Source organism: Physeter macrocephalus, chromosome 4 (genome assembly GCF_002837175.3).
Source record: "Physeter macrocephalus isolate SW-GA chromosome 4, ASM283717v5, whole genome shotgun sequence".
Classification (NCBI taxonomy): domain Eukaryota; kingdom Metazoa; phylum Chordata; class Mammalia; order Artiodactyla; family Physeteridae; genus Physeter; species Physeter macrocephalus.
In genome coordinates, this window is record NC_041217.1 from 5,175,448 (window position 1) to 5,194,256 (window position 18,809).

Here is an 18,809-nt window from a genome sequence, read left to right on the forward strand (position 1 = left end):
AAAGGGTTTAACCATTCTAAAGTACGAGGGACTCCTCATTAAGTACACAATACGTCTCCTGAAGAAAGTTAATTATTTACAACATCTAAGTCCCTTTGTAACAAGCCTTATATTTGATTTAAAACAGTTTAGAATAATACTAAAAATACACAACTACATTAATTGACAGTACTTTTCACGCCACAGCCCAATAAGAACATGACCACCGATGAGGGCAACGATAACAGCAGCAAAATAATTAACTCAGGCTGCACAAAAAGCAGGGTAAATTTTCAATGTTAATTTCCCAATGTAAGTCCATGGAGTAAAGTTCATTGCTGGCCATTGATTTCTTTACCACTGTAGATCAAATGAAGGGATGAACTTAGGTACATGAATTAATGGATCCCTGATGTGAAAACAGTGTTGTCTAGACTGCACTGCTAAAGGGAAAAGTGGCCTTAATTGTCTCGAGCAGTGATAGAATAATATTATTGATTGCAAAGTCTAATGTTGAGAGAGGTTGCATGCTGTGGCAGGTGATTAGATGAGCACCGTGCCGAATTATCATTCATGAAAAATGCTTTGACTATCTGGTCTATACCAGGACATGCTCTAGTCTTGGGTTTATAGCAGTGAAAAAGTAGATTCCAATGACTGTCCTCATGGAGTTTACATTCTAATGGGTTTTAGTTTAAACTACAAAATAATACTGTGAGGTGGGAACTATTATTATTTCAGTTCAGGAACTTTTTATTAAAATGCAACATATTAAGAGAAAAGTGCATGTACAGTTAGTGCACAGATCAATGGATTCTCACTAACTGAACACATCTGTGAGCCAGCACCCAGAACAAGAGGATACACTAGTTCCCAGAGTCCCCGCTCCGGGTCATTGGCGAGGTCTACTCCCAGGATAAATACAATCTGGGCTTCTGACAGCATAAGTCAACTTTGCCTCGTTTTATTCTACATAAATGAAATCCTAGAGGTTTTTTTTTTTTTTTTTTTTTTTTTTAATATCTGGCTTCTTTTGTTTAACATTTTGCTTGTGAGATTCCTTCTGGCCTTGGGCTGTAGAAGATAACTCCTTCCCTGCAGTTTTCCACTCTGTTACTATGGTGTGAATTACCCACCCATTCTACTTTTCATGGACATTTGGGTGACTTCCAGTTAAGGAATATAAGATGGCCTCTGCTTATTTTCAAAGATTATTTTTTAACTTGAAAAATTTCAAACATAACCTCCCCCTGGATTCTACCATTCACATTTTATTATACCTTTTTAAAATCATGTACTTATTCATCTATCCCTCTGTCCTTTTTTGATGCATTTCAAAGGAAATGGTAGGTATTTGTGTGTGCTCCTCTAAAAATGAAAGCAAATATATCATTAACCCGGTAATGTTAAAGATTCTTTTGCCATGAAATTTACAAAGAAATGCAGAACTTTTAAGTGTACATTCTGAGCCTTGTGCAAGGCATGCAATGGGATACTTCAAACCACTGAAGTAAACAGCATCTCTAAATGTGGAGCCCAGAAGTTGCTGAAGAGCAAACAGCTGCAGGCTGACAGCGAGGCTACAAATCAGGATGGATTTTCACTCAAAAACTGCCTGGGTGTGAGAGACACAGATCACTGCTACCTGTCCAGTAGGTCAGCACTTTAGAGCAGACGGGAACATACATGGAATTGAAAGATCTTGTAGGAAAGTGGCCATGGAACCCAGATAGCCTCAGAGAGAAAGTAACAACAGAAGGAAGACACTGAGTAAACTATGTCTTTAATAACATTGTTAAGGTGAATATAAATGTCATCGGACTGTTCTTCAAATGTACCTCAGTAAAGATCAATCACAATTACTGATGGCAGGAAGAGCCTGTTTCTAATACTCCAACAATGTTCAGCAGGTATGAAAATTAATGATGCTTTGGCAAAGCAAGGGCAAAGTTTAGATCAAGTTTCATTTTGGTCTCATTTAGATAATTCAAAATAAACCATCACTCTTCCAAATACAAAAGTTATCTGCAATAATAATGGAATATTATTTATAGAATAAAACTCTACTCTCTAAGACTGGTTTCTGAAATAGGCTTCTGTATAATTGGAGAAAAAAAGGGTCCATGATTTATGCAACATGCAGAAGCACTGCTTTATGTAGACCCCCCTTAAGTATTCCTAGAAATAAGCAGGTTTTTGGACTATTCCCTTCTTGCTTTATATAGGTTGGAATTTTTTACACACACCCACAAATACACATGCCCTCAAATGAAAATTGTAAGTAAATATTTATCTGCATTATATTTACCTCTGATAAAGAAGCTATAAGCAAAATATTTTCATCGGAATTCTCCCTTTTTGGTGAAAGCAGAACTATAGTAGATTATCACTCTTTCTGGACTGAGTGAACAGTATAAAAATTAAAAGGAAGCCTGTTAGGAAGCCTAGCTATTAGCAACAAGCAATCCAAAAGATAGTAGTTTCTTAATCAGCAAAGATTTTTAAATGAATTTTAAAAAGAATTTTAAATTTTAGATAAAAGAAACGAAGAATAGAAAAAGTTTGTTACATCTCTCTTTTTAACTTTAATACAAAGTCAGATTTTAAAAGTTGTACAAGGAAAGCCAAAAGCACTCTCCACACGTGTGATCGGCTTTCCTATTTCTTTTCCTGTACACACTGAGACGTTCGCCTTTGCTAATAAGGAATGCCAAGTGTGTCCATCACCATCTGAATAGCTTTCAGAGGATTCAGGATCTCTTCCAGGTTATCTCTTCTCAACACCCAATCCGGTTTAAGTCTGTGAGAAGAATAAACACCTTGCATTAATCCAGTTCCTCTCTTAGAAGACTCACATCCATCGCTTTGTCTTAACTGAAATGTGGTCCCTCCCGGACGCATCACCTCTCACAGGCCCTCACGCAGGTGGGAGGCTTCACGTTACCGCCGTTTACGACTTTAGACTATTTCTCTCTATCTTCCCTGAAGGATGATCCTGGCTCCTCTGAAGCTCAGGCTATTCAGCTACCAAACCCCAGGGTTTTGTCTGTAAACCTGGTTCCCGGTCTTCCCTCAACTCCTGCCCCGTCTCAGAACTTCAGCAGCCTTGTAGCTAAAGAGCCGACCCCTCACCTCTCCGTCTCTGCCCCCTTTCCTTTGGGTCCGCTCAGCACACCCCCCCGTCACACAATCACAAGATAGCCTCTGTCACCCTCAGCAAGTGCCCGGCCACCGACTGCTCAGTCTGAGCCTTCCAGCCCGAACCACCACTTGGGATTCACCCACGCCCTTTGACCTAATACGTCCACGGCTCACAGCTGCCTCCCACTGTGGTGTCCACTTCAGGGGACCTCAGCACGTGCCTGTCACCCAGCACAATGCTGGTCTCCTTTCCCTCCCGTCTAGCTTGGGTCCCTCAGTATGATCTCCATTGCAAACGCTGTTAAAGCTATTGTTGCTCTTCCCTATTGAATTCACCTGGAAAGTTCTATGTGGATTCCAAGTGGAATCCAGGTATCTGCCTTCCCCCTTCCTGCACAGCTGGACGTTGCTAAAGAAAACCTGCACAGACAGGCTGGCTGATTTCATGCCAATGATTGAAATTACCTAGAAATTGCTTCCTTTCTCTTTCCCCAGGATGACTGTTTTCTTCTTTCCAAATGTCCCCTCCACACCCTCCCCCATCTGCTTCGGAGCTAATGTTTATAATCTCCTTCTTCACTGAGGAAACAGCATCACATCCATTTTCCTCGCATGACTCCCTACCACAAAATGCGTTTCCATCTTCCTGTTCTTTCCAGTGAAAATTCCGAACATCTATTAATTGGGGGGGGTGGTCAAACAGAGAGGGTCTATCTACCCCTACCGTGGAACAGCGCTCCGTGAAGCAAGAGATGCAATCTAAGCCATGCATCGACATGGATGAACCCCAGGAGCAGCGCGCTAAGTAAAAGAGTCCCGTCACAAAGAGCTACCGCCGTATGATTCCATTTATGGGACAAAGCAGAAAAGGCAAAACTAAAGGTACTGAACTCACATCAGCAGTTGCCAGAACCTAGGGGTTAATGGGAGAGAACTGACTGCAAGGGGGCACAAGGGAACTTTGTTGTGACAGAAATATTTTATCTCAGTGGTAGTGGTTTCACAACTGTATACATTTGTCAAAACTCATTGGATTGCATACCTAAATAAAGGGTACATTTATAATGTTGGGAGTTTTACCTCAGAAAACTTGCTTATGTCAAAAGGAAGAAAAAAAGAACCTATTCATTCATATGTTAATAGTTTTTACAAGATAATTAATATTAAAATGTACCCAGTCCTTAAATAAAAAACATATGTAATGATGGTCCCACTAATACATTTCATGCAAGTAGACTACTTTTACCTTATACTGTGAAACATGCATGCACAAAACCAATTTACAACTATTGCACAATGTATAATTATGAGTAATTATAAAGCTAAGTGCTATATAACCCAGGCCAAGAAATAGGCCACTGTCAACACTGTTGGATTTGCACTAAGTAGAGAACTGATGAGTTGTAGAAAGGAAGTAGGGAAAGAGGGAGAGAAGGAGAGAGGAAGGGAGGGAGGGAGGGAGGGAGGGAGAGAAGGAAGAAAAGTAAACATCATGAGTTAATCTAGTTCATCAAAATCAGTTAAATCTTTTTGTTAATAAGCTAAAATCAATGAATCATTTTTAAATAAAATTTAACTGCCTGAACAAAATGTAAAGTCACAGCTGAAGTTCAGTAATGGAGACTACACCAACAAACAAACCATACAAGTTAAGCATAGCAACTATTTAAAAGAAAACCCAACAAGCAGTATTATTTGATATATAGACTTGGCTACCACAGGTACATCCTGGGTTTTGTGCCCATCCTGCTGCAGAATCCTGAGGGCACGCACCTCTCTGAGGACCATCACATTTCCCAACACGACAATGGTAAAAAAAACCTAAAGAAAATAGAAGAATACACCAGTTAAAGACTAAAGGAAATGAAAACACTGGGGATTTTAATAAAAGATTAATTTTTTAAAACAGTCAACTCCTAGTGGTTTTCTTTTTTTAAATATATTTTTATTTATTATGTATTTATTTATTTTTGGCTGCTTTGAATCTTAGTTGCGGCACGCGGGATCTCTTCGTTGCGGTGCACGGGCTTCTCTCTAGTTGTGGCGTGCGGGTTTTCTCTTCTCTAGTTGTGGTGCGCAGCCTCCAGGGCATGTGGGCTCTGTAGATTGCAGCACACAGGCTCTCTTGTTGAGGCGCGCGAGCTCAGTAGTTGTGGCACGCGCGCTTAGTGGCCTTGTGGCATGTGGGATCTCAGTGCCCTGACCAGGGATGGAACCCGCGTCCCCTAGCATTGCAAGGCGGACTCTTTACCACTGGACCACCAGGGAAGTCCCCCTAGTGGCTTTCTAATTCAGTTAGTTTTAACATTCTAAATATTACTGAACCATGCACCATGTGAAAAACTCAAATTCCGATGAAGTTTTTATGAGCAGTGTTCCATCAAAATGGTTCCAATGGCATCAGATTGGTGTAGATTCCAGTCCTTACCAGTCATTGGCATTCAGCGAGTCACTTAACATCTGAGCTTCTGTTTCGTCAGTGAAGTAGAAATAATAATACATACCTCACTGGGTTTTATAAAAATTCAAACTAGAAAATGTATTTAAAACATCCTAGTATTGTCATTTGTAAATGCTCAGAAAGGAGTTTATTATACTTGTTGTTACATCTAGTACCTCATCTTATATATTTAAGAAACTAACAGGAAAATTGCTATATAACAAAATGGCAATAATATATAATGACAGGGTCTATTAACCTAATGCGCATTTATTAAAGGACTTTAATTTCATACTAAAAGGTCAACTAAGCTAATCAAATGTCTTTATAAGTGAAACCATATTTTATTAAAGAATCTATTAAAAGTATACAATAAAAAAATTATCTTTTTTTCAAAAATCAAATGGTATACTTACCTTTCGGCTGATTTGTAGCCACAAAGGATTATATGACAACAGCCAGTTCAGGACTTTCTGTCGTTCTCCTGAAATGCAAGTGAAAAGCAAGTAAGCTCAGACAACTAACCAAATAGAGAGAGTAAATAAAATTTCATGGAGAGAAATCAGTGGCAAAAAAGGAAAGTCACATACATGAAATAATTTAAATAAAGTATACGTCCACTCTTTAATATACATACATGATCACATTTAAGTTTGTGAGATTTTAGACAGCAAAACCAAACTCTGAAATACAACATTTCTAGAGTATATTTGAAGAATTTAAAGTTTAAAGAATTAATCTCAAGATTTCTGTAATGTTCTTACCCACATCTTTCCAAGAATTAACCTCTTAACTTCAATGTCAATTTCAAGATTTTTCATGGCTTTAACCATTTTTTCAGAAGTAAATAAATAACACGCAGCACAACGCAATCTATTTAACTTGCAGCGAGCGGTATAAGCTCTGAGAGACACTTCATCCTGGGTAGGAGCTCTCGGGACACTTACACCCGCAAACTGTATCCCAAGTCGAACCACTCCTCACAATCGCTGTTTTCCAGGTTCCAACATGATCACCTCTAACCCAGACTAATGGGAGAGCCTCCTAACTGTTTTCTCTGCTTCCACCCTCTGTATAAATTAGAAAGCTAAGCCCTTAAAGAATGTGATTTGTTAAAATTAAATTCTGAAATGCAATTTGAATTTTTATAAAACATTTTCTTCCTTTAGGAAGTTCTCGGTCTAGTGCAGATGTGTAGAAAGAATCACAATACACTACATAAGGAGAACTACACATGAGGAGTCATGGGACAAGGGGAGGGAGAGCTAAGCCACCTAAACTGCAGGACAGCCTCCTGGCGGGAGTGACCCTGAGCTGACCCTGCAGTGGGCGTGACACACCGGGACCGGGGCCTTCCGCTGAACTGCAAAGTGCCCGGAGCCAAGAACACAGATAAGAAAAACAAGACAAAAAAGAGGTTGGAAGAGGTAGAAAAGAATTCAATGCTATTAAAAACAACAGTGACAGCTAATAGTCGAATACTTTGAGCCAGGCACTATCAGAGTCTTGTAATTTAGGGTGCCCCATGCAGTCATCACTTAAGTTGTTTATCGTGGCTGTGATTAGAAATATCCTGAACTGCAGAAAATTTAGGCTGGTTATGTGTTCTTAAAAGTGTAATAATTTGACTTCATTTCTAAAGCTTGGATTTTTCAAAAATAGCTTTTGGAGATTTTGAACCCTGACATTCAGGAATACAAGGTAAAACTTCATTTCTTCTCTCATCTTGAGGAGGTTGTGAGAATTTTCATTTGATGATGGTGATAATTCACATATATGCTGAGATATACATATATATGCCATGTTATCTTTTACATATTGACTTGGGGATAGAATTGGCCTAATTGACTCTGATTCTAGATCCTAATTTAGTCTGTAATTATCATTTATGAAAGAATCTGGACTTAAAATTGTGCAGTAAATCTCATGCACACATTTTGATTCCAAATGCACAGGCTTTGAATAATCTTTTACAAACATATCTGGTAAAAGACATTCCCCTAATTCTGGTTCATTATTAGCTACACGGCTATTACTCACAAAAAAATCTGGACTTAGAAAATTTCCTTGGCTTTGTGTGATGTTCAAAGTTGAAGAACAGTTTGGGGGTAAGAATAAGTTTACTATTCTCTTCACTTTGGCCATTAACATTATCTATGGGGTCAAAGGAAGTTTCAGTTATGACTTTCTCATTAAAATTATATCTTTCAAACTGTTGGGGATGGTTGTATATATGTAATTTATTTAGTAGATTTGAATTATAAACAACATTACTTAGGTGTATGTTTGGTGGCTGCAAAGGCTTTTGATTTTTAGTTTGTCTATTTTCTTTCTTAAGAAAGTAGTGCTAGTCTTTTTATCCTTAGTTGAAAGGTTAATCAGCTAACCCAGGAGGAGAGCACATAAGCAAAAAAGATGCTCAAAGTGTTCACTCCATCTTTCTTTTCTATGCCTTCTCCTCTTCCATCCAGCTTCCCATGAGGAAGCCCTTCCATCATTTGTGACAATCTATAGACTAAGGCAGGGAGAGCAAGTCAGTTCTGAGAGACACAAAGGGATTTATGACTGATACCTACTTTTCAGACTGCAGTGATAGTCTAGCTACAAAACTTCAGATTTTATGGAGACAAATACCCTCAGAGGTTAAAAAAACAGAAATAAAACATAAAGCATTTTACTTTTTCCCTTTTGTAAATCTTTATTTGGTCTCCCCCGCCCCCCAACTCCACCCTTTAAAAAAATTTCTTAGGTAACTCAAACAAATGAGGGAACAGATCTGTTATACTACTTTCTTTTAAATATGCCTCTATTACCTTCAGTAATGACATACTTGGATATGCATCACTGTTAATTTTTTGAACAGAAGCATTGCCATGTGTCTGAGATAAGAATCTTACTATTTTATCTAGATTCTGAAAGACGGCAGAAAGAATTACAATAAAAAAAAGTGGGCTGCATCTCCCTCCTTTGGGAGAAGATTGAAAAAAGGTTGTCAATCAATAAACAAGATGATCTCTCATATTTCCATCTAGTCCCAAGATTCTGCGGTCTTAGTTTACACTTTTTATTAGTGACAAATCAGAAAAAGGTAGTTGCAGCCAGTGACAGCTGAAGCTGCCTTGTTGTTAAATGGATCTGGCCCGCCCCCTTGTGGCCATAAGTGCAATGACCATAACTGTCTGAGAAGCCTGGCTGTGAAGGAGGAGGGGGTCAGGTTTGGGGCTGCCTTACCAGTCAGTTCATCCAAGTCTTCCAGTCACATCAAATTAGCATCAAACACACTGCAGACAATAGACGGGTGGCTTATTTTCTTAAGGAAGTGCGAGCAGCCTCATGTCAGCCTCTACTCGTTTGCAGAGCAAAAGCTCCTATTTCCAGAACTGGCACCAATGAGCCTGTTAAACCAGCCAGTTGAGCTGTTCATAACCCTGGTTACAGAGATCACTTGAGGGGTTTGTAAAAAGTAAAAATGCCCCGACCCTCCTCTGTGTCCTCCCCTGGAGTGATGCTGAAGCGGGGTCCTTGTGTCCGTGGTTTTTTTAAAGCTCACCACTGAGGTAACGTGCAGTCAGGATGGAAACACCACGTAGCTTAATCCCATTCAGTAGGATGGCTGGTGATTTTAACTGAATGTCGTTATGAAAACCTAGACCCAAACGACAAACCCCCTACATTACAGCAGTCCTATGCAGAGTCTAACACACCAGTATTATTGAAGTTTTAAAAAGATGGACTAGGAGATTAAAAGAAACTGAAAATAATATTTAAAAAAGTTTTCCTTGGATAGGCCCCAGTAAATCTGCTCTATAAAATATCCCAAATGACAGTCTCCTGGTCTTCATTCCGCTTCAGGCCTAGATATATTGTATGGCAGACTTATTTTTATACGAATTGTGAATTTCTGTCATTCTTTGGCAAGTATAGCACCTAGTAGTTCGTTAGATGCCATCTGCGTACATAAGACCCTGTTTAAAATGGAGTTTTCTGTATTTACCCCCAGAAATTCACATTAGTAAGTGTGGAGTGGTGAGTAGAAATCTCCCTCATTTACAGGCTCCGGACGCGCAGGCTCAGCGGCCATGGCTCACGGGCCCAGCCGCTCCGCGGCACGTGGGATCCTCCCAGACCGGGGCGCGAACCCGGTTCCCCTGCATCGGCAGGTGGACGCGCAACCACTGCGCCACCAGGGAAGCCCCTGATGCATTCTTAAATTTGAGAACCACCGGTCTCCTCAAAACATCCCATCCTCCTTGATAGCTGTTTGATGTAGCTTCTCCTTGTTCTTAGAATTTTTCCCTCAACCTCCTAACATATGTCTTTAGGGAGGAACCATGTCTCATGTCTATAAATCAATATAAGGGAAAGTGCATGGGATTTAAAATTATAAGACCTGGATGGGAATCCCAGCTCTGTCAATTGCTAAGAATAAAACCATGCATAAATATTTCCACCCTCTGAGCATATTTCCTCATTAAAAATCAGGAAGAGAACATTTATTCAGGACACAGAGTCCAGACTTTTGCTTGAAGCTTTCTCTCATTTGAGCACCATGCACAGCTGCAGTTGGCATTACTTCCAACCGATAGATGAGAAAATAGAGACACGGAAGACTCTATTTTCTCATCTATCGGAAGAGTGAATTTAGCTGTCTACCCTGATCCATTGGACACAAACCCTTTGACAGTGTTGCCTTATCTACAAATGTGGATAAGGACTCCATGAGCTTGATGTAAGGATTAAATAAGGCAACAGAGTTTAAAAGAATTTGTAAAAGGTAAACATTATGTTTGTAGGTATTATCTTAGTGGCTTGGTGGGTTAAGTGGAATCAGCACACTCAGACCCGAAGCTGAGGGAAATCAACAGCTAATAAAAGGCAAGTTTTGTTTTAATGCAGAAACCATAACACATCATAAACAATTGGTTTTTAAAAAGAAGAACAGTGAGCTTTTACACTATAAAAGAGTAAATTCTAAAACAAAAGAACAAAACCAAAAAAAACCACAACAAACATTTAGTTCCACATAACAAAAAAGAATAAGCAAAAAAGTATTATGTAGATAGAAAAAATATATACCTTTCCTTGTAAAGCAAGCATTTATAAACTAAAGGGGAAGGGCAGGTTCTTAAGTGTAGCTGAACCACTGCTTAGATACAAGTCAATGGACTTCAGATTAAGAGCCTCTTCTCACTGCCTTAGGAAGCGGTTATTTAGACAAGGAGTGAGACTCCCTCAGCTTTTTTTTTTTCTTTTCACAATTTCAGAGGTTCTAATCAATGGAAAGACCAGAGCAGTCAAAATAAGGATGTAAATTCTTTGGATTTTGATGACAGGAATGGGAGCATTGCTCTGATCAATGCAATGCAGAAAAGCTACCCAGGAAGTTCTGAAACAAAAGTCGCAAAATTAAATATGAATCACCATTAAAAGTACGCTGCAGGGCTTCCCTGGTGGTGCAGTGGTTAAGAATCCGCCTGCCAATGCAGGGCACACGGGTTTGAGCCCTAGTCGGGGAAGATCCCACATGCCGCGGAGCGGCTAAGCTCGTGTGCCACAACTGCTGAACCTGCACTCTGGAGCCCGTGAGCCACAACTACTGAGCCCATGTGCCACAACTACTGAAGCCCGCGGGCCTAGAGCCCATGCTCCACAACAATAGAAGCCACCACAGTAAGAAGCCCGCGCACCACAACAAAGAGCAGCGCCCGCTCGCCATAACCAGAGAAAGCCCGCGCGCAGCAACAAAGTCCCAATGCAGCCAAAATTAAATTAATTAATTAAAAAGAAAAGTAGGGACAGGAAGTTAAGAAATTTGTGTCCCTAGTAAATGCCATCAGAGAATATCCAAGGCAAAGGAAGAGCTCAAAAATCAGGCAAACAGGACAACCTGTCCTGCTTAGATGTCAGAACCTCCTTCCTCAGAGACCCCATTCTTACTTGGTGAACCCATGTATACACTGGCCATGGCCGCAGATATGGGGGCTATGAAAGAGCTTAAACAGTCTCCCTCTTTCCAAGGCTGATCGGATGTCCCACCGCTGAGAGCGTGACCTGCGAACAGAGGCCAAGCAGAACCCCCAATGTGACTCCACTCCCCAGGGACCAACCAGTTACCTGTGGCATGTGGGTTACATTAAACTCTTTCTATGACAGCAGAGGTGGTATTTTCCTCTCTGGAGTAGATGCATTTTCTGAGTATAGATTGCTGCACCTGCCCCCACCATCCATGCACGGACGTACAGAATGCTTTCTCTAGAACCAATGAATCTGTGGAGGTTTCCAAAGTGTGTCTAAAAATTCTTCGTCACTTCTCCCTTCAAGAGGGGAATCTTCATTTGTGTCCCTTGAGTGGTGTGGACTTAGGGACTCGCAGTGGCAGATGTGATGTGCTATCACTTCCTAGATTAGGTTATAAAAGACTGCAACTTAAATCCTGCCTGTGTTCTTTCATTTTTTCTTGGGGGCAGCCAGCTCTGTACGTATCACCAGGCAGCCCTGTAGAGAGAGGCCGTGTGGGAAGGAACTATGGCCAGAAGTGGGCTTGGAGGTGAAGTCTGCTCCAGGATGGCCTCTAGAGGCTGCAGCTCCCATGAAGTTTGACTTCAACCTCTGGCCCTGAGCCAGAGCCACCTAGCTCAGCCAGACGATTCCTGACCCACAGGACCTGTGAGGTAATGTCTGTTGTTTCAAGCCACTACATTTGGTCTAATGTGTTACACAGCAATAGGGAATTAGGTGTCCCACACAACACCGCCTCCAGCGGGAGGGCTTGGAATTCACTAGTCTTTTACCAGCTGCCTGCAGAGGCTCAGTTATGTGCCAGATGCAGATGACAGCTGGCCAGGTCGGGTGTGTCCTGTCTCTCAGCTCGTGCCTTAGACCAGCAGTGGTCCCTCCCGTGGCCAGAGTGTACAGTTCTGGGAATGAGGGGTAGTGGCGAGTGACCCCTCTCACTGTCGCGGGGAACAGCCCATTCATGGGATTTTCTACACTTCAGACGCCTTGGGGAAAAACAGGACATGACTACTTCAAGCGTAATAGTCCACTATTAATATTTAAACTTATATTAATTAGCCACTTAAAAACCATTAAATAATGATTTATACATTTAACATATAAAATATTTCAAAATGATATCTAGCTTATGAAAAAGAAAGAAAAATTTAATAACTGTGCCCCAAGACACTGGTTTTCTATGTGTTCGTGGTCTTTTTCTTTTTAACATCTTTATTGGAGTATAATTGCTTTACAATGGTGTGTTGTTCATGGTCTTTTTATTCAATTTTTCAGGAGGCAGGCAGAGCACTGCATTGTCATGCTGTGAAAATGTGTTCAGTAAAACCTAGATATGCTTTATTAGGACCAAAGAACTTTATTTTAAATATCAAAACAACACAGAGAACTAGTTCAATATACAATACACCTCCTAGTCTTCACAGAGAACTGAATTTTTCTATAAAGACATTGGTACTCAGGACACACGAGACAGTCAAAATATCTATAAAACTCACAAGATACTTTACACACAGTTGACAAAAACAAAATCTTGATATTTTAGATTCTTCTTTGTAATTGTTTTTAAAAGAGTTCTAATGATTAAAAAGAAAACTTAGGATTGGAGACTGAAAACTAAGTTCAAAGGCATTTCCACTTTAGTGTACATCATAAATCCCGTAATCAGAACACTTCCTACACGACACGGAGCAGCCAAGCCCACCTCTGTGCTCATGTTTTGGCAGCCGCGCTCATCAGTTGTAATACAGTTTGGTCCACAGGGATAAGAAAAGTCCGATTGTTACAAGGAATAAAAATTTTGTAATTAGTAACAGGAATACCAAGCAACAAGGCGAAATAACAATGAGAAGTGTGCGTGCGCTTCGTTCAAGAAATGTTTGCCCTTATTATGTTGATCAATGTTCCCTCTATAACCACTTTGTTGGGATTTTTAAAGCATAAATGGTTGCTTACAGACTAGAGAAATTCTTTTTTTTTTTTTTTTTGCGGTACGCGGGCCTCTCACTGCTGTGGCCTCTCCCCGTGCGGAGCACAGGCTCCGGACGCGCAGGCTCAGCGGCCACGGCTCACGGGCCCAGCCGCTCCGCGGCATGTGGGATCCTCCCGGACCGGGGCACGAACCCGTGTCCCCTGCATCGGCAGGCGGACTCTCAACCACTGCGCCACCAGGGAAGCCCTAGAGAAATTCTTAATGAATTTTATTTGTACCTGGAGTTCTGAAATATTAGGGCAATTATAAAACAATCTTGCTTTTCTCCCCTTCCACTCCTGCAAACGCCATACATGTAAAATAAGTTAGTCTCCACAGCTCTTCTACTTCTTTTTTTTTTTTTTTTTTTTTTGTGGTATGCAGGCCTCCCTCTGCTGTGGCCTCTCCCGTTGCGGAGCACAGGCTCCGGACGCGCAGGCTCAGCGGCCATGGCTCACGGGCCCAGCCGCTCCCCGGCACGTGGGATCCTCCCGGACCGGGGCGCGAACCCGGTTCCCCTGCATCGGCAGGCGGACGCGCAACCACTGCGCCACCAGGGAAGCCCTCTTCTACTTCTTAATAACCTTAGCCAAATGCCATCTTACCTGGAGGCTAGAAGGTGAGACTGAGTGTTCTGATCCTCTAATCGCATGGTTGGCTCCACCGGCAACCAGCCCCATCTTTAGGTGCTTTCCCAAAGTCACCCCATTAACATAACAATATACACATTCATCACTCTCAGCACTTAGTAAATTCCCAGGGTTTTTGGAACTGTGAACCAGGAAACCTGGAGGAAGACTAAATATGTGTAAGAAATATATTTTGGTCATCTTAATGTCAAAATACATACGCATTTTTTATAAATCACAATTTCACAGGAGGAAACTCTTCCCAACTCATTTTATGAGGCCAACACTAAGTTCAGATAATGACACCACAAGAAAAGAAAATTGCAGACCAATATTGCTGATGAATATAGATGCAAAATTTTTCAGTAAAATATTAGCAAACTGAATTCAACAATACATTAAAAGGATCATACACCATGATCAAGTAGGATTTATTCCAGGGATGCAGAAATGTTTCAACATTCACAAATCATTGTGATACACCACATTAACAAAATGAAGGCGCCGCGCTGGGCCGGGCTGAGAGCACCTTGGGAGGGTTGGGGGTCGCAGGGCTGGGAGTGGGGGCGATGCCTGGGCTGAAGGGGGCGAAGTCTGGTTGGCGGGGCTCAGGCCCCACCTCGCGGGGCAGGGGAGGCTGGTGAGGGCGCACGGAGCCTATGAGGGGATGCAGCAAAGGCTTGAGGAGCGAAGCCTCGCGCATGGAGCTGCGGAGGGACGGGGCTGGGGCCGACTTCGGGGAACTCCTAGAGCGGGGTGGGTGAGGACGGATTGAGAGGGCAGGCGCTCCGACCACGGGGTCCTGACAAGGTCACAAGAAGAGAAAGGGCAGGAAAGTTGAAGGGTTGAGAGCAGGGCGTAAAACCAAACTACCTTCCTGCCATCGGCTTCATCTTCTCCCCGGGCCTCTATTCCCTTCCACCTTTGGCGACCCTCTTCGGCCCTCGGAAGGAAGATTCTTCAGTCACTATGTCAAGTGACACAGATGTTTCTCTTTCTTCATATGATGAAGATCAGGGATCTAAACTTATCCGAAAAGCTAGAGAGGCACCATTTGTCCCCATTGGAATGGCAGGTTTTGCAGCCATCGTTGCATATGGATGATATAAATGGAAGGGCAGGGGCAATACTAAAGTGTCTGTTCACCGGATCCACTTGCATGTGGCAGCCCAAGGCTTTGTTGTGGGAGCAATTGCTCTTGGTATGGGCTATTCCATGTATCGAGAATTCTGGGCAAAACCTAAACCTTAGAAGAGGAGAGGCTGTCTTTCTTGGTGGTGCTTGCTTTAGTTAGACATCTCATACTGAGTTTATATGTTTGCGTTGAAAATAAATTCTGTGGGTCGGACAATAACATCGTAATTTGAATATTGGCTCCCTTTCTTGCAGGCTGGATTTGCCTAGTGACTAGTTCACTAGCTAGGTCATTCAGGGGAGTCAGGTTAGCACGAAAACATGTCACTTTTAAATGCTCACTTTTAAATGCACTTGATAGTGGTACAATGTCCACCTTCTTAAACTCTTCTGATAAAATTAGTTGTAAAGAGGACAACATGCCAAACCTGCAAATGCTCCCAGTTGCTGCAGAATATCATATGCTTTTGATGTAATGTAGGAATCCTATTTACCCCAGTTAATTTAACTCTTTCTGACTGCCTTGTGGACTGAGTACTGTTTTTAAGGTCTGGTTGGCTCTTGAAGAACCCTTTCAGAACAGTGCACGGAATACAACATTATAAAGCTCCCGGCAACTATGTGTGTGTTTTTAAACCAAACCTAAAGAGCTGGTAACAGCTGCTCTGAAGTAGTATCTGTTTCAGAATCAGAGCTGTAAACATGAGAATAACTTAACTGTAGATCCCCATTTAGCTCTTGTGTAATTGCAGAATTATAGTTTGCTGCTGTTATATTAGAATACTTTTTAAATGGCATTTTGAAATAGAAGTGTATATTTTAAGTGCTAATGCAAAGGTAAATGAAAAATACTTTTTAAATGTGTGCAGTCTATTTTCTCTGAAAGAATCATAAATGTTAAACTAAATAAATTGCCTATAATGGAAGTGATTTATGAGCAAGCCACACACACACACACACACACACACACACACACACACACACCAAAACAAAATGAAGGATAAAAATCATATGATCATTGCAATAGATGCAGAGAAAGCATTTAACAAAATTCAACATCCATTTATGTTAATGCTGTCAATTAATTGGGTATAGACGGAACATACCTCAACATAATAATGGCTACATATGACAAGGACACAGCTAATATAATATTTAACAATGAAAAGCTGAAAGTTTTTCCTCTATCATCAGGAGGGACAAGGATGTCCACTAAAAGCGTTCCTGGACCCAGTTCCAATGTGGTTGTGTGCCTGTGTGAAGGCTTTCCAACACCAGCAAGCAATTCCCAGACATCAGCAAGGTGTCCAAGAAATCAATTTAATTCTGACACTACCCAGAGATAAAATCAGATTCCACAGCTAAAGTGCTCAGTCCCACAAGGTCACCCTCTACTTCATACACCAGTTATAGGGCCAGGTTGTACCTGTGCTTCTGACCAACCAGCTACAAACTGGAGGTTCCAACAACCCCCTCCAACTCAGGATGCCAGTCAAAGTCCACGTTGTTACATGTACTTCTGACTGACTGGCTATAAATCTGAAGTTCCCATCTTCCCCTTCTTGGGTTTGATTAATTACTAAAATGGCTTATGAGACTCAGAAAAACCCATTTATTCACTGGATTATCAGCTTATTCCAAAGGACATTAAAGCCTACAAATCAAGAGCCAGATGAAGAGATCAAAACCACAGTGAGATGTCACCTTACACCTGCCAGAATGGCTATCATTAAAACGACAAAGTTAACAAGTGCTATCAAGGATATGGAGAAAAGGGAACCTTCATGCACTGTTGGTGGAATGCAAGTTGGTTCAGCCACTATGGTAAACAGTATGGAGGTTTCTCAAAAAATTAAAAATAGAACTACCATACGATCCAGCAATTCTACTTCTGAGTATTTATCCGAAGAAAATGAAAATACTAATTTGAAAAGATACATGGGGGCTTCTTTGGTGGTGCAGTGGTTAAGAATCTGCCTGCCAATGCAGGGAACACAGGTTCGAGCCCTGGTCCGGGAATAGCCCACATGCCGCGGAGCAACTAAGCCCATGCGCCAGGACTATTGAGCCTGTGTTCTACAGCCCATGAGCCACAACTACTGAGCCCTCATGCCACACTACTGAAGCCCATGTGCCTAGAGACCGTGCTCCGCAACAAGAGAAGCCACTGCAATGAGAAGCCCGCGCATCACAACGAAGACCCAATGCAGCCAAAACTAAATAAATAAATTTTTTTAAAAAAGAAAAAAGATACATGCAATGTTCACTGCAACATTATTTACAATAGTAAAGATATGGAAGCAACGTAAGTATTCACAGATGGCGGAATGGATAAAGAGCATGTAGTATATGTATTCAATGGAATATTATCCAGCCTTCAAAAGAATGAAATTTTGCCATTTGTGAAAACATGGATGGACTTTGAGGGCATTATGCTCAGTGAAATAAGTCAGAGAAAGACAACATATGATCTTACTTACATGTGGAATCTAAAAACAAAACCAAAAAACAATTAAACCAACTCAAAACTGAACTCATGGATACTGAGAATTGATTAGTGGTTGCCAGAGTCTGGAAGTGGAATGGGGGGTTGGGCAAAATGGGTAAAGAAAAAGTACAAACTTTCAGCTGTAAAAAAAATTAGTCATTGAAATGTAACACACAGCAGGTAACTATAGTTAATAATACTGTATCGTATATCTGAAAGTTGCTTAGATAATAGATCCTAAAAGTTCTTATCACAAGAAAAAAATTTTGTAACAGTGTATAGCGATGGATATTTACACAAAACAGTAACGAGGTATTACCTAAAATATTTTTAATTATTTATATATTTATTTTCATCTTCAAGTGTTCATTTTTTGTAGAAATTTAAAATGTTTCTAGTCAACTGATTTTTAGCTATGCTGTTTGAAATTAAAAACAAAGATCACATTTCAGACTCTTGTGATTGAATGTTTCCGAAACTCTCTGTACTAACAAACTCATGAAAATGTTATTAGATCTGAAGGTCAGTACCAAAGAGGTCTTTATAATTCTCGGTATGTATTGTCTTGCTTTATATATATCCTTATTTAAAATAAAATATTCAAAGGTGATATATATACTTTAAAGGTTAATAAATTTAGAATCCACAAAAGTATAAAGGAGTTAAACACCACCCCTTACCCCTATTATTTCTAAATTCAACTATAGTTTAAAAAGATATTTGATTGCACTTCCTACCAATCTTTGTTCTATAAACCTTTATTCAGTATCAGAGCATAGTGTTTGTGTGTGTGTGTGTTTATACTTCATATTGGATTTTTTAAACCACTTTTTATGTCAACATGATAGATATATACCCAATTAGGTTCTAACTCCTCCTTATGACTTGTTTATTACATGTGCTAGATAGACATCTTGTAGAAGAACACGGATTTCATCATTTTTTGGTATATTTATCTATTGATCGATAAGCAAAGGTAAGTAATAACTAGATCTAATCACTAGCATAGGTATG

General features: G+C 40.7%; 1 pseudogene; it reads left to right on the forward strand.

Annotated features, from left to right (window-relative positions):
* The first annotated feature begins 15,127 nt into the window (after nucleotides 1–15,127).
* Nucleotides 15,128–15,424, forward strand: LOC102992730 (HIG1 domain family member 1A, mitochondrial-like; annotated as a pseudogene).
* The last annotated feature ends 3,385 nt before the right edge of the window (nucleotides 15,425–18,809 follow it).